General features: G+C 38.8%; 1 protein-coding gene across 3 annotated transcripts in view; it reads right to left on the reverse strand.

The window, feature by feature from the left end:
- The window catches only part of GNG2 (G protein subunit gamma 2), a 122794-nt gene that overhangs the window by 103332 nt on the left and 3480 nt on the right, over positions 1 to 15982 (reverse strand). For 2 of the 3 annotated variants that reach the window (XM_043918972.1, XM_043918974.1), the window contains exon 2: positions 416 to 456. The gene's annotated coding sequence lies outside the window, so the exon portion shown is untranslated. Of the gene's footprint in view, positions 1 to 415; positions 457 to 2870; positions 3020 to 15982 lie in introns of all 3 variants that reach the window. The other variant, XM_043918973.1, reaches the window with a different exon arrangement.

Raw genomic sequence — 15982 nt, forward strand, 5'->3', positions numbered from 1 at the left:
ACAGGGTTTCCCTATCCTTCTCCAGTCTAATTTACTCTTGACATCTGTCTTTCATTATCCTCAATGGGTGCCACCAGTTAATCATGTTTGGTGCCACAGGGATACATTTTGTTAAGGCAGTCATCTCAAAGGGTCTCCAAATTCAGGTTTTTAGAAAAAAGCGGGGGGCGAAGGGGGGAGGAGGGCAGTGGTTTCTGGTGAGAAATCTGATCTTTAACAATCATTAAGGAGAGTCTTTTCTTTCCCCTTTAAATCCCCTTCGGCAATCAACATTGCTAAAGACTATAAATGTTTCTTCTTGATCAACATTTCATGTTAAATGCTTTCACCTATAGGTTTACTTAAGATGCTTTTTTTCCTCTTAAAGTTCTGGTTAGATTTAAGATCCTAGAAGAAGATATTTCAGAATTCTTACCTCTTCAATTTCCAAAGCCTGAGGCTCACTGGCAGATCTGGCTGTTGAGAAAACAGAGAGGAAAAGTGTTTTATTAAAAAAACGAGAGACAACATGATACATAAAAGCTGAACAAGCAAATAAATGTTTCTGTAAACGGTTTGGTGGTGATGGCTAAATAGTTTGAAGGGCAGGGGGGTCACAGGTTTACATTTCTGAGCCAAGAAACATTTTGTTAACTCTTTTTCTTTGAAGAAACAGATTTGTGAAAATATGAGTCCCTTTCTTTGTGAACATCCCCAGCCTACAAGGAAACATGAAAGTCAGCCTGGGAAACCTAGGGCAAGCAGAGTTCTTGGTGAGAGGCTGTGTACAGGTGACAGGAAACACACTTTCCTCCTGAACTAACTCGATTAGCTCCCAGCAGGACCAAAGTGCAGATGCGCTGTTTCGTCAGGTATTAGGGACAGAGGTGGGGCTTCATTTGTGTGCATCTAGCCCTCTGAGAGGGTAGACTAAATAAGTTTATGGTTAAAAAACATCTTTAGCATCCAAAGCAAAAGGCTATTTAGAAGTAGAAACACGGACTTCCCTAGTGGTCCAGTGATTAAGAATCTGCCTTCTAACACAGGGAATGCCGGTATGATCCCTGGTCCAGGAAGATCCCACATGCTGCATGGCAACTAAGCCTGTGCTCGAGAGACCCGGAACCACACTACTGAGCCCACACGCCTAGAGCCTGTGCTCTGCAACAAGAGAAGCCCCCGGGGTGAGGAGCCCACTCAAGGCAACTAGAGAAAGCCCATGCACAGCAATGAAGACCCAGCACAGCCAAAATAAGAATAAATAAAGAGGTGGAAATACCTATACCCCTAGCTACTAATGACCTTTGAAGATGTTCAGCAGAGTTGGCCTAGTTTTGCCGAGTGCGAGCGTGGTTCATATCAGAGGAAGCTCCCATGTAGAGGAGCTTCTGAAAAGATATCGAGCAGTCAGCTCAAAGGGAACTACCTAAGGCTCAAGGAATGTTCTATCATTCCTATTTTGTTATGTCTCAGAATTAAGAGATATTTGGCATCTAGAGTATTATGACTGAGGGTGGAAATCACTTTCACGTTGGGTCCTAAGACCAAATGAACATCAATGTCTTTAGAGATTGCCAACTGTTTGAGACTGACATGTGTGCTAAAATCTCAGCTCAAGTGCTCATATTCCCAGATGACTATAAGGGACCATATGTTTTTAAATGAGCCAACGTTATTAGAAAACTATTATTTCATGATTAATGACAGCAAAGGAAACAAAAACAAGCCAAGGGCAAAAAACAACCTATTTCCAGAGAATAAACCCTAGAGACAACAATGATAAGTGGGACTTGCAAAATTAGCCTTGAAGGGAGCTCTGAGTGTAGCACTCTCATACACCATTGTGAAGTGAAAGTCACTCAGACGCATCCGACTCTTTGTGACCCCATGAACTATACAGTCCATAGAATTCTCTAGGCCAGAATACTGGAGTGGATAGCCTTTCTCCCCTGCAGGGGATCTTCCCACATTGCAGGCAGATTCTTTACCAGATGAGCCACAAAGGAAGCCCATTGTGCCAGATTCTTTACCAGCTGAGCCACAAGGGAAGCCCATACCCTATTGGGGGAGCATAAACTGGTACAATCTCTCTGGAAAGTAGTTGGGCACTATATCAAGATCTCAAATATGTCCTCAGCCATTGTCTTAGTGAGGTCACTTCTTGATGTGATTCCCCCAAATGCTAAATATACACAAATAATTATTACCAAGGTGTTAGAAATAGCCTAAATATTAATAATACAACCTATTATGTAAAACAAAAAAACTACACATAATGGAACTTGGAAAGGATAAATACAAAAGATTTAAATGCTGAGGAAAATACACATGAAATAAACTTATGTGAAAAGAATACAAAATTATATATATAGTATGAACTCAGCTAATTTTCTAATATTTACATTATACATACATTCTCTAATATTTTCTTTAATATTTTTCATATGCAATATTCTCCTAGTACAACATATATACTATTTCCTAGTAAATATTATACATAACATCTTTCTGATACATATTTTTCTAGAAAAAGATTGGAAGGATTACATCAAAATGTTAACAGTGTATTGTCCTTTATGCCCAGAAAATGTAAGTACTAGAAATTGCTAGATATGACTCAATATCTGCTTTCCTCCATTCGAAGCTAGACACATATAAGTCAACAATAAGTGCTTTTCCCACCTTCCCTTGTGACTAGGTATGCGGTCATGTGACAAAGTTCAAGGGGAAGGCTGCAAAAGTGATCCCTGCAACTTCTGGGTCATGCCCTCCCCTTTCCCGCTTCCTTCCTTCCTACTGGTTACAGAGAGGTTTTTATGGCAAGAAGCCATTTTAGACCACAAAGCAAGGGAAACATGATAGGAATGATCTAACAGTATGACAGAACGAACCTGGGTCTCTGGGCGATCTTGTCAAGGAGCGTTACCTTACCAGCCCTGGACCACACACTTCTGGACTGTTATGTGAAAGACAAATAACTTCTAGCTTTTGTCAGTCACTGTGAAATCAGGTCTCTGTCACATGTAGTTCAACCAACAACCTGATTAATGGAAAGGGTCAGTCTTAGGTTATTTTTTACACTTTAAGTATTTTTGGAATGTTCAATGAATTACATTCATCATCGGAAAAAACGTTCAAGCATTGTTTACTAATCTTAAAAAAAATTAAGACAGCATAGAATGAAGTTTGGATAACATGTGCCTTCTTCCTATATATGAAAAGAGAAATGAAATCTAGTTTTGAGAAATAGTTATTACACCATATGCCAGGGCAAAATCATACACAAACTCCCTGCATTTGAATCACCCTTTAATCACACCCCATGGCACTTCATTTCAAGCTTTTAAAAAATAGTTTTAATAAAGAAAAGTTATAGAAATAAAGTCTGCATAAGGAATACTCTAAAAAACCTCTGTACTGTGCTTAGTCGCTCAGTTGTGTCCAACTCTTTGAGACCCCATGGACTGTAGCCCGCCAGGCTCCTTTGTCCAAGGGGATTCTCCAGGCAAGAACACTGGAGTGGGGTGCCATGCCCTCCTCCAGGGGATCTTCCCAACCCAGGGATGGAACTCAGGTTTAAAAAAAACAAACCTCTAGGTCAATATATTATACTTTTCCATTTAAGAGGATGCTGAAGCTTCTTAAATTTTAAAATATTCTTGAAAACCAGTATTGTATGTGTACCAACTTATACCTTTAATTTAAGGGTGTTGTTTGTTCTCCATATAGAATCATGATGAATCATTCCTCAGTAATCCCACTTTGTTGACTGTCCATCAAAAACAAAAACCCATGCATATTAATTTTACTTTCCCCTGGGGGAATAACAGTTTTGGCAGAGTTCACATAACCTCCTTGGTCACCTTTGTGACCCAGAGGCCTGTATTATAAGATGACTGTACAAGACAAAGGAGACCTATTCCCTCCATAAAATAGAGAAAAGAGACCTGGTCTACTTGGGGACTGGATCTGAAACAAGGGCCTCACTAAAACCCATCTCTAACTGTATCAGAATAATGCACTAAGGATCCTTTAAATCTGTAATAATATTGTGCCAGTGGCATTTGGCACCTTTTAGAGGCTCGTTAAAGCCCTGTGCACCTGCACATCAGACACTTCCCTGGTAGACCTTGGAGACTTGCATGTAATTATATAGCAGATCAGGGACCTATTTCCCCCATCTTCCCAAGAGTATGCCCAACGGTCCTTTTCTCCCCTGTGAATCACAACACCTAACACTAATATGATTAACTTGTATTCAGTAACAAAGGGAGGATGCCAGAGTTTCTTCACTTCCCTCTCAGGATGACTGAGCCAGCAAGTTCTCAAGAAACCCTGACACCCTCTCTCTCGCAACAGTCGAATTGAAGCTGAGAGTCAAAGCTCAGAATTCTCAGTTTCTCTCCCCCTCTTCCCTTTACAGGAACATAAGCAACCCAACTCCACAGGCCTGATAACCATGGTAACAACATGCGCTGTGATTATGAGTGTGTTTGTTTTTTAAAATGACTCACAGATTGTTCCCCTAGAAGCCCCAGACAAACAGGTTTCTGGCTGGTTTATAAAATCTATCCAAAGTTTCTTACAAATTTCTTGCTCTTTGTAGCATAACTGGTGTGATGGAGAGAGAGTCATCAAATCAATATGTCCTTTTCTTTAAGGATGAAAAAAATCCCTCTTGGTTCCTTAAACACTCCAAGATTAATCAATTTAAAATTCGGGTTAATAATGAAATTAATTTGAGTTTGTACACTGGAGATAATGAATCTGTTCCTAATTTAAATAATTAAGGTATTTCATAATGCAGTTTTAGAGACCCAAATGTAATAATCAGATGAAAAAGTCAGTAGTAAAAAAATATCCAATAAAATAGCCTGCATCTGTGTGTACAAGTAAAATGCTTTAAAAGAATAAATGTCTTTTTTATTAAAATGAATTTTCTTTTCCTTAACACTGTCTAATCATAACAATATAACTTGATTCTAGGGTAAATGTAAGTCTTAGTACCAAGACGTTTTTAAACCAAGGTCTAAAATAAAGGTTCATTTTTAAAAAGCAAATATGAGAGAGTCCAATATTTGGAAGAACTGTAGACTACTTCCATCCATTTATCAATACATGTTATTTAAGACCCTCTACGTCCTTAGCACCATTGTTTATAACTGAACATTGCAATAGAACTTAGGGAAGACTATTTTCCTACTAGAGACAAAGGCCACAGGCATGGTTTAGTCCCTTAGCTTCTCTCAGAAGATCCTCTGTGTCACAAAGCACCATTCTGGATGAGCTTTAAGTCAGAGGAACCATGACCCAGTGATCACATAGGGTCCAGAATTCACAGTCCTGACTTGGACATCACAGGTGACTCTCTTCAAGGAAAAACAGATGTTGGTAATCTTGGTATACTGATTTTCCTCTGTTTGAAATGGAAATAAACCCTATTTTAAAAGAGACTTAAATAAATTTTATACAAATCTATTTAAATTAAAATGTGAAGTATCCTAAGGCTTACTTATGGTATAATTTACCACAGACAGACAGACACACACACAAAATAGTCATTAAAAATTAATTTCTCCAAAGTGCGACATATTTTATGTACTGCTGCCAATAATATTTTTTTCTCTAGAGTTTGAAGGGATAACCAGAGTGTACTGGTTAGGACAGGCTAGGTTATACTGTCATAACTAACAACCCCCAAATCCTTTAAGGAAGAAAAACTCATTTCTTCTCTCTCTACATGTTCATTGTAGGTCAGTGGAGAGACCATTTCTGTTGTCTTTATTCTAAGAACCAGGCTTAAGGGCTCAGCCACTGTTTTTGTGCTTCTACCACTGTCAATTGCCAAGGAATGTACTTACATCCTGGTTCTTCTAAGCTTTTTCCTAGAGGTAACAAACAAGACTTCTGCTCACGTTTCACTGACCAGTGCAAGACACATGACTACATCGGACTAAAGGAGACACAGACGTGTAAGTCTATCATAAGTTGGGAAGGAAAACTGGAAATATTTATAACTAAGCACATGCATTGGTGAACAAATAACACAAGCTTGAGACTACCACTTAAAGTCAAAACACTAACATCTGACTATGCCAGGGAAGAAGGCTTCCTTGGGTGATTCTTTAAGTTCTGAGCACCTGTGGCTCTTACTGGATCATAACTGTTTCTGCTACAACCTGCTAAGAACCCCAAAGCTAGAATAAAAGATACCTGCCTCCATCTTTGTGGTAACAATAATAATTACACTAACAATAGCCACAATTCTGAACAGTTAATTACTATTTTATTTGTCAGGCAGTATGTTAAATAAACGTTTTATACACACTACATAATCTTCTCCTGACAATTTTGTGAAGTAGGTATTGTCATTATATCCCAATTTATAGATAAGGAAACAGAGGCACAAATAGTATAAGGAACTTGTCCAAGATATTCTGATTCCAAACCAATATTCTTTAACTACTATGATCTCCTATGAATTAAGCCTTAGAATATTATTTTCTACACTATAGTATTTTGGAATTATTTTAAAACATAATAAAAATCTTTTTTCTTTTTTTTTTCCTTAGCAATTTTCACTTTTTTTTAACTCAAATTTTTTGTTAGCTTAGTTAAAAGAAAATCTTGGGATTGCTCGATATCAAGTTTCTGCCCCCAAAGGAAAAAATCATAATAAAACTATCGGTGAAATTAATGCTTATGGTCTCTAAACACAATCACAATTCATAAAGTTTAAGAAATCTCGAAGGATCAATTCAATTCTCCATCAAAGACTCTAAAATGACAGTTAATTTATTTTTTGTGTTTAAATTTTTTCACAATTTTTCTCATATGGCTCTGGGCAGATCAGATAAATACCCTTCTTAAACACAGCTCTGTTGGAAAAGCCTAGAAATTAACATTTACTTTCCTGTTTAAAAATGCAAATAGAAGAGTAGGAAGCACTCAATCAGTTATTACAGAGAAGATATTCCCACCATTAACACTAACCTGTTACAATGAAAATGCACAGAAATACACCTAGAGGCAAGCCGTCAAAACACTGTGATGACAGCAGCTCCACTGCAATTTCTCTTTTCACTACTGTTGTCTTACAAACCCAACCTCTGAAATGAAATATCATACGGGAAGTGAAGAAACCATGAAGCAAATGCAATAATAATCGAAATGCATGTTGACTCTGGAGTTGGAAAGTGAAAACCTACTTTCAAAATAACTCATAATTAGAAATGTCAGAGATTATTCTTTCTTCCCTTACACACACCATCATCAACAAAATGCATAGCTTTCTAGAGAAAACACAGTTTCAAGTCTGAAAGACACCATACTCAGAACCCTTGACCTCTCTTGCTCATTTCTTAGTCCAGGGTGGATTTTCTTTAGATCAAATTGATTTTAATGACCAGCCAGCAGCACTCAATATAATTAAATATATATAAAATTACAATGCAGAAATGTAGCACTGGTTGTCTAAACTAAATGCCATTCTTAATGCTTACCAGGACCTGGTATAATTGCTTACAAGGACCTGTTGTAATTTCTTCTGGAATCATTTGTTTAGAAGGTGATTTTTTGCTTAGTCTCACAGCAGCCATTTTGTATTTTCTTCCAGGACTCTTTCTCTAATCTACCTAGATCATGACTATCAACAAAAACAAGCTTTTCATTTGTGTATATGCGTATGTGTTTGTTTTTCTGAAAAGAGAATGCATGGAAACATAGTTCAACTCAAAGCTGTGTGATCTCGATAATTTTGACTTTTTTGAGCCTTGATATCTTCATGTACAGGATGGAAATAATATAGCGGCAGACTCTGTTGACTGCCCACTCAATAATCCTTCACGCTTCATCCTTGTTAACTGAGTCAGATCTTTTGTCTGGGGTCTGGTGACCACGTTCTTCAGAGAGGCAGGGCTGTGCCATGGCCTCACAAGAAAACAAATGAGCCAATTTCAGCAGTTCTGCTGGCCTTGCTACTTACTAATAGGGAAGGCACAGTGAGTTGTGAAGGTGAATTCTGCTGTGGGCAGCTTTTCTGTAACATTAAGAAGAGGTATATGGGCACTTCACTGTGCCTCTAGTGAAACTGAAATCAGCCTATAATTTTGAAAATGTAGTGGAAGCCATCTCAGCACAGTGAAGAGAGCTGGCCTCAGAAGACAAACCAACCTGCTCAGGATGTCAGAATAGGAGGAGAGAAAGATTTAAGGTTGCTAGGAACACCGTCCAGCTAGGAAAAACACTGGAGTCACCCTCCTTTCAGGAGGTCCTCAATATATGTCCTATTGTTTACACTGTTTTGGTAGGGTATTCTTTCACCAGCATCCAAAAGTATCCTGGTTGAAAAATATTGTAAAATATTGTTCTTATCTCATAGGATTACTTTAAAAGCTAACGGAGACATAGAAAACAAATTTATGGTTACCAAAGGGGAAAGGAGGTGGGGGAGGGATAAATCAAGAGTTTGGGATTAACAGATCTATGCTACTGTATATAAAATAAACAAGGTCCTACTGTATAGCACAGGGAACTATAATATCTTATAATAAACCATAATGAAAAAGAATATGAAATATATATATGTATATCTTAATCACTTTGCTATCCACCAGAAACTAACACAACATTGTAAATCAACTATACTTCAATTTAAAGAAAAAGCTAACGGGAAACAGTAACATATATAAAGTCTGCAGTACGCAGAAGCTCAAACAGAATGCTCAACAAATGCTAGCTCTCGACTTGATTCTTGAAATACACTGATCTTCACTCATCCGGACATGAGTGAGTGCATGGTACTGTGTAGTTTGATTGACTCCCCTGTAAGGTTTTCCCTGATTCCCCCAAGTATAGTGAAGGGCAGAAGTCACTACTTCCTCTACTTTCTTCATTTAAGAGATCATACCAAAAAGCTAAGGTGATTTTAAACAGTAAGATTGGTGTTTAATTCCGACAACAAGCTCTGTAGTGCTGGTGGCAATGTAAAAGAATATTATTAAACAGAGTAGTCTTTTGACTACTCTGACTACTAAATTACTTTGATCTAAATACAATCTCACCCACATATGCTCAATAGAGAAGCCAAGTGTTCTGCATTTGGAGTCTACCTAACTAAACTGAAAAGCTGCTTTCAGCAGAGGAAAGACATTCTACTGATTCTTGCACAGGTGTGTGTGAAAAGGGTCACACTTCAGCTGGAAGTCCACCTCACCCTTATTTCAGAAAGATGCCTGTACTTCCTGCTTGGGAACTCTCTCCCCAAAGCTGCTTACATGGCTTACTCCTCACCATAATACAGGTCTCATTCAAATGTCATTTCAGAGAGGCCTTCAGGGATTACCCAACAAAAGTAAAATCGCCATGACTACACCATCATATGCACAATCTCTATCATGTAGTCTATTTCTATCTTAATCCACCTCAGCACTTACCACTGCCTGGTATTTTCTTGTATTGTAATTTGTTTTTGTCAGTGGAGTCCAATCCTGGCTGATTCTGATTTAATTAGTCTGGGTTGAGGTTGGGCCACAGGTATTTTTTTTCAAAGTACCTCTCAGTGATTTCTAATGTGCAGCCAGATCTGAAAACCACTGATTTACATGTTTACTGGATCTCTCCCAACACTACAATATAAATTCCAAGAAAACAAAGAACTGGCCTGTTTTGTTCATCCAAGTATCCTCGCCCTTAAAGGCCAGAAGGCATACTGCAAACATTCAGCTAAGACTTGAGGACAGACTAACTATATTGTCATTTTATCAGTATTTGTCTGTTTCCCCAGTAGTTTATGAGCTCCTAGAATATCTAGCCCACTCTGCATCAAAAAGTAAGTGACCCAAGAAAGTTCATCAAACAAATGACAAACTGCATTTGTGAACCCAAAGGCTTTCAATAAAAAAAGAGGCAAAAACCTCACCAAACCCACAAATACATATGAGTTGACGAATGTGTTAATAAATTAGTTGGGAGGAATACTTTTACAGTATATATGTATATCCAATCACCATGATGAACACTTTAAATATCTTATAATTTTATTTGACAATTACACTTCATTAAAACTGAAATTAAAACCAAACAAAAACACAAGCTGTATTCATGTGCTGTAAGGAAGACAAAGATGAAACTGGGTGTGGCTGCTGTCCTCAAAGAGCTTGCAAAAGAAAAAGAAAAAAGACTGCCATTGCCATTATACACACTAGAATGCACTAATGGCTGAGAGAAAAGAACAAAAGACTTCAGGGGAAGTAAAGACTGCTTTCTACTGGGGAAGGAAGAAACCAAGGAAACTTCATGGAAGAAGTAGCATTTGAACTGAGTCTTACAGGATGAAAGGAATTTGGTGAGGCAGAGAAGCAAAACTACAGAGGTGAAGTATATGAAGTATAGAAGGGGAAGCAGGAAAGTTCTTCTAAGGAGAGGCAAGAAAACAACCAATCAGCCCATCTGGAGGTCAGGAGAACCAGAACTAAGACACCAGCTATCAACATGGGAAAGAGCAGAGAGTATCAAGGTATGTTTCCAACGACAACGCAAAGGTCTGAGCAACTGAATCCAACTTGACTGGTGACGAAAACAACGGAATTGAGTTTTCCTCCTTGAGGGACTAAGAGAATGGGGGTGTCATTAACAGTCATGGAGTCAGGTGAAGAGCTGGTTCTGAGTGGGGAAAGGCAACGGCAAACACTGATTCTGGCCTCAGTTTCAGAGGGAGGCGTGTTCTGGCAAGTTCGTAAGGTGCTTGATGTGCAAACTTAGAGTAAGTTAGAGATCAGGATGCAGAATTAGATTTGGAACTGCTCTCCACCCCTGTGACAATGACAGAAATCTTAGAAAAGGATTTGATAAAGGAAGAGGGAGAAATTAAGTGGCAGAAGAATCAAATCTTGAGAACACTCATATTTGAGGTGCAGAACTTAGAGTTAATGGCAAAGTTGGGAGCCTTCAGACAGGCATGAAGGGTGGGAGAATATACCACCCCAAAATGTGTCTCTTTGGTATAAGAATTATTTTGAGCAGATTATTTTGGGAAATAGAAGAAATTATGAAAACAGACTAGATTACATTTTTGTAAGGGAAATTTACATTTATAAAGGAAATCTTTATTTGTAAGAATGCCTCCCTCTCTGGTCCTAAGAAAGAAGGATAATTAACTTGATAGAGACTCTAGTCAAAGGACTGGCACCAACTTAAATATGCGTATCAACTCTTAACTCTTATTTACCTCAATTTTCCTGGCCACCTCCCCATAACTGACCCCCTCCACTCCTCCCTCTCAATTTTGTCTTTAGCTCAAGGTGGTATTTAAGCCTGAGTTCTAAATTGCTTCTGAGAGCTACTCATTCTTCCTTGGTATCTCCCATGTATAGATGAGGTATTCAAGTTAATAAAGGTCTGTTTGCTTTTCCCTTAACCTTTTGTTACAGGCTTCCTAGAACTGAGAAGGGCGAAGGGAAAACTATTTTTCTTCCCGTACAGGTAGGAAGAAAACAAAGTTAACAAAGGTTACCAAAGTCAAAGGGAAGCTCTGTTGGCAACAGGTTTATTTAAATTTTAGTTATAGTGTAAATTGACTTCCCTGGTGGCTCAGATTGAAAAGCGTCTGTCTACAATGCGGGAGACCTGGGTTCGATCCCTGGGTGGGGAAGATCTCCTGGAGAAGGGAATAGCAACCCACTCCAGTATTCTTGCCTGGAAAATCCCATGGACGGAGGAGCCTGATAGGCTATAGTCCATGGGGTCGCAAAGACTCGGACATGACTGAGCGACTTCACTTACACTTTATAGTGTAAACTAAGCAAGTTTCAATGATCAATGCAAAGAAATAGAGGAAAACAATAGAATGAGAAATCTAGAGATCTCTTCAAGAAAATTACAGATACCAAGGGAACATTTCATGCAAAGATGGACACAATAAAGGACAGAAATGGTATGGACATAACAGAAGCAGAAGATATTAAGAAGAGGTGGCAAGAATACACAGAAGAACAATACAAAAAGATCTGCACAACCCAGATAATCGCGATGGTGTGATCACTCACCTAGAGTCAGACACCCTGGAATACGAAGTTAAGTGGGCCTTGGCATCACTACAAACAAAGCTAGTGGAGGTGATGGAATTCCAGTTGAGCTATTTCAAATCCTAAAAGATGATGCTGTGAAAGTGCTGCACTCAATATGCCAGCAAATCTGGAAAACTCAGCAGTGGCCACAGGACTGGAAAAGATCAGTTTTTATTCCAATCCCAAAGAAAGGCAATACCAAAGACTGCTCAAACTACCACACAGTTGCACTCACTTCACACGCTAGCAAAGTAATGCTCAAAATTCTCCAAGCCAGGCTTCAATAGTATGTGAACCGTGAACTTTCAGATGTTCAAGCTGGTTTTAGAAAAGGCAGAGGAACCAGAAATCAAATTGCCAACATTTGCTGGATCATCAAAAAAGCAAGAGAGTTCCAGAAAAATATCTACTTCTGCTTTATTGACTACGCCAAAGCCTTTGACTGTGTGGATCACAACAAACTGTGGAAAATTCTTCAAGAGATGGGAATACCACACCACCTGACCTGCCTCTTGAGAAATCTGTATGCAGGTCAGGAAGCAACAGTTAGAACTGGACATGGAACAACAGACTGGTTCCAAATAGGAAAAGGAGTATGTCAAGGCTGTATATTGTCACCCTGCTTATTTAACTTATACTCAGAGTACATCATGAGAAACATTAGGCTGGAGGACGCACAAGCTGTAATCAAGACTGCCGGGAGAAATATCATTAACCTCAGATGCGCAGATGACACCACCCTTATGGCAGAAAGCAAAGAAGAACTAAAGAGCCTCTTGATGAAAGTGAAAGAGGAGAGTGAAAAAGTTGGCTTAAAACTCAACATTCAGAAAATTAAGATCATGGCATCCAGTCCCATCACTTAATGGCAAATAGATGGGGAAACGGTGGAAACAGTGTCAGACTTTATTTTTTTGGGCTCCAAATCACTGCAGATGGTGACTACAGCCTTGAATTAAAAGATGCTTGCTCCTTGGAAGAAAACTTATGACCAACTTAGACAGCATATTAAAAGGCAGAGATATTACTTTGCCAACAAAGGTCCATCTAGTCAAGGCTATGGTTTTTCCAGTAGTCATGTGTGGATGTGAGAGTTGGATTATAAAGAAAGCTCAGCACTGAAGAATTGATGCTTTTGAATTGTGGTGTTGGAGAAGACTCTTGAGAGTCCCTTGGACTGCAAGGAGATCAAACCAGTCCATTCTAAAGGAAATCAGTCCTGAATGTTCATTGGAAGGACTGATGTTGAAGCTGAAACTCCAATATTTTGGCTACCTGATGCAAAGAACTGACTCATGGAAAAGACCCTGATGCTGGAAAAGATTGAAGGTGGGAGGAGAAGGGGACGACAGAGGATGAGATGGTTGGATGGCATCACCGACTCAATGGACATGAGTTTGAGTAAACTACAAGAGTTGGTGATGGAAAGGGAAGCCTGGTGTGCTGAGTCCATGGGGTCACAAACAGTTGGACATGACTGAGCAACTGAACTAAACTGAACTGAAACAAGTTTGCAGGCAGAGGAAAGGGTCAATAAAAGGAAGAAACCAAATATGTAGGAAGGAGATAGAATTATTATCAGAACATAGCCCCCTAGAAAGTAAAAAGAAATGAACCAACAAATTCCAAGTAAAGAGTTGACTTCTGGATTGAAAGAAAGGCTATGCTAATACAACCTAGAAAGGGAGGAGAAGGAAATGAAAGAAACTATGATAAATTTTGAGGTGGTAAAGAATGAGCTTGAAGACTTCCATAATACATACATTCTCTGAAAAACAAAAAGTGACCTGCAATGAAAAAAAGAAGTGGGGGTTTGGATATCATTGTTTTCATTGAAAACGCAGAGTGGAGTAAAAAAGTGAAATAAAAAAGAAAAGGATTTTCCAAAAACAGCAAAGTCCTTGCTGCTGTTGCAAGGACTCTGAAGTGAAGCCATCACCTCAGTTTCCAAACCCTCATCTTCAGTTCTATTGCCGGGTGACTGGGGCAGAAGATCATGGGAAAGTATGACCCTGACAACCAGGCTGACAAGGGGACAAATGGAAGGCCAAAGAAATGGGGCAGAAGGGTCAACTACCCAGTTTTTCTAAATCTTTCAAACATTAAGAGCTGACCATTTAGACATATTTGCCAAGAGATAAAAGGGCTGATTCTGTTTTGTATCTTCACTTCTAAGAAACACGTTACTACTAGAGTTTGAGAATTGAACTCTCTCTTTTTTAAAGTTTAATGAAGTCCTCTGGAGATTCTGAACACTGTATGAACTCTACTCCCATTAAACATAACTCATTTTTTTTAACATAAGAGTTTTAGGGAACCACATATATTTCTAATGCTCTTACCTGAAAATCTGAATCTCAGTTCCACAGTGACATCTTTACATGTGAACAAATTTGAACAGAGAAACATAGCATATAAAATGTAAACATTACCTTCCTCTTTTTAAACAAAATAATATGGTATTCCAAACAATTTTTAAAGTGACAAAGTATAATGACTTTCTCTAAATCTTTTCTCTATGATGGAGGAAAGTAAAATGGAAGTTGAATTGAGAAATGTATTAATCAATTGTGCAGTGCCAGAAAGGTAAATTCTGGGTCTATTTTGTAATCCATCATTGAGGGGGTGATACAGGATAGGTTTGTTCCCAGGTAGTTTTTAGCTCTACCATTCATTCCATGATGTCCTAGCCTAGACTGGGACAAACACTTAATCCAGCGCTGCAATTCCCCTCTCCCATCTGGGTATAGTAAAGCCAATCATAGGTCTTCCCAATAACTGTAGAATCAACAGATTTGCAAATTTTAAAAAGTTGGGGGCCATTATCCAACCTCTTCGCACACACAGAGAGTGTATTACAAAAAATTAACATACACATTAACAGACAATCTTTCAGGAGCTCTTCAAACCATTCAAGGTCAACATCTTCAACCACACCATCTCAGGTATCATTGCTGTTCATCAGAGTCCTCCCTAATCATTCTGCTCAGATGTCCTCAGCCCCATCCATACCCTGCCTCTCTGGTTTTGGAATAGAGAGTGAAATGTGTGGTGGAGAATGAAACACAGGGTTCTTTATTTTAAGATGTGAAATGTGGATTAGGATCACATTTCGTCAGTAGAAACTTCTCTCAGAATCTGTTGTTGTTTAACTACTATAGCCCCTTTCCAAGATTAACCCTCTCTATTAGAAAAAGTTCGAGAAAAATTTAGTACTGTAATTGAACTTGCTACCTGTTGGGCACTTTTTTCTCCTGAAGCTAATGTGTAGAGACTAGGACTAGAAGTGACAGGTCCCTCCTGCCTTCTTTGTGGCAGCCTCGCCAGCAGGATCACTGGTCTACAATAATGGTTTGAATTTTCACTACCCAGTTCTTGATGTTACCAATTATGAGGATCTATGTAGATCTTCTTTCTCCTTTCCAGTTTAAAAGTTACTTTTGAGAGAAGTATTTCACTTGGGCAGGGGTAATATTGGTGCATGCAAGAGATTAAACACAAATATTACAGTCATGATCTTTCTGACACACCATGTTAAGAGATGCCACCGTTTAAATACATCTCCTTTAAAACAACCCAATTTTAAAAAATGGGTAAAGGACTTGAACAAACATTTCTCTACAGAAGACAACAAATCGCCAATATGCACATGAAAAGACATTCAACATCACTAATCCTCAGAGAAATGTGAATTGGGACCCGAATGTACTGCAATGGAAATACGTTGTGTCCGTTACATCGTGGTGCCTGCTCAGTTGTGTCTGACTCTTTGTGACCCCATGGACTGTAGCTGCCAGGCTCCTCTGTCCATGGAATTCTCCAGGCAAGAATACTGGGGTGGGTTGCAATTTCCTCCTCCAGGGGATCTTCCTGACCCAGGAATTGAACCCTTCTCTCCTGTGTCTACTGCATTGGCAGGCGATTTCTTTCCCACTGGT

Source organism: Cervus elaphus, chromosome 12, assembly GCF_910594005.1.
Source record: "Cervus elaphus chromosome 12, mCerEla1.1, whole genome shotgun sequence".
Taxonomy (NCBI): Eukaryota; Metazoa; Chordata; class Mammalia; order Artiodactyla; family Cervidae; genus Cervus; species Cervus elaphus.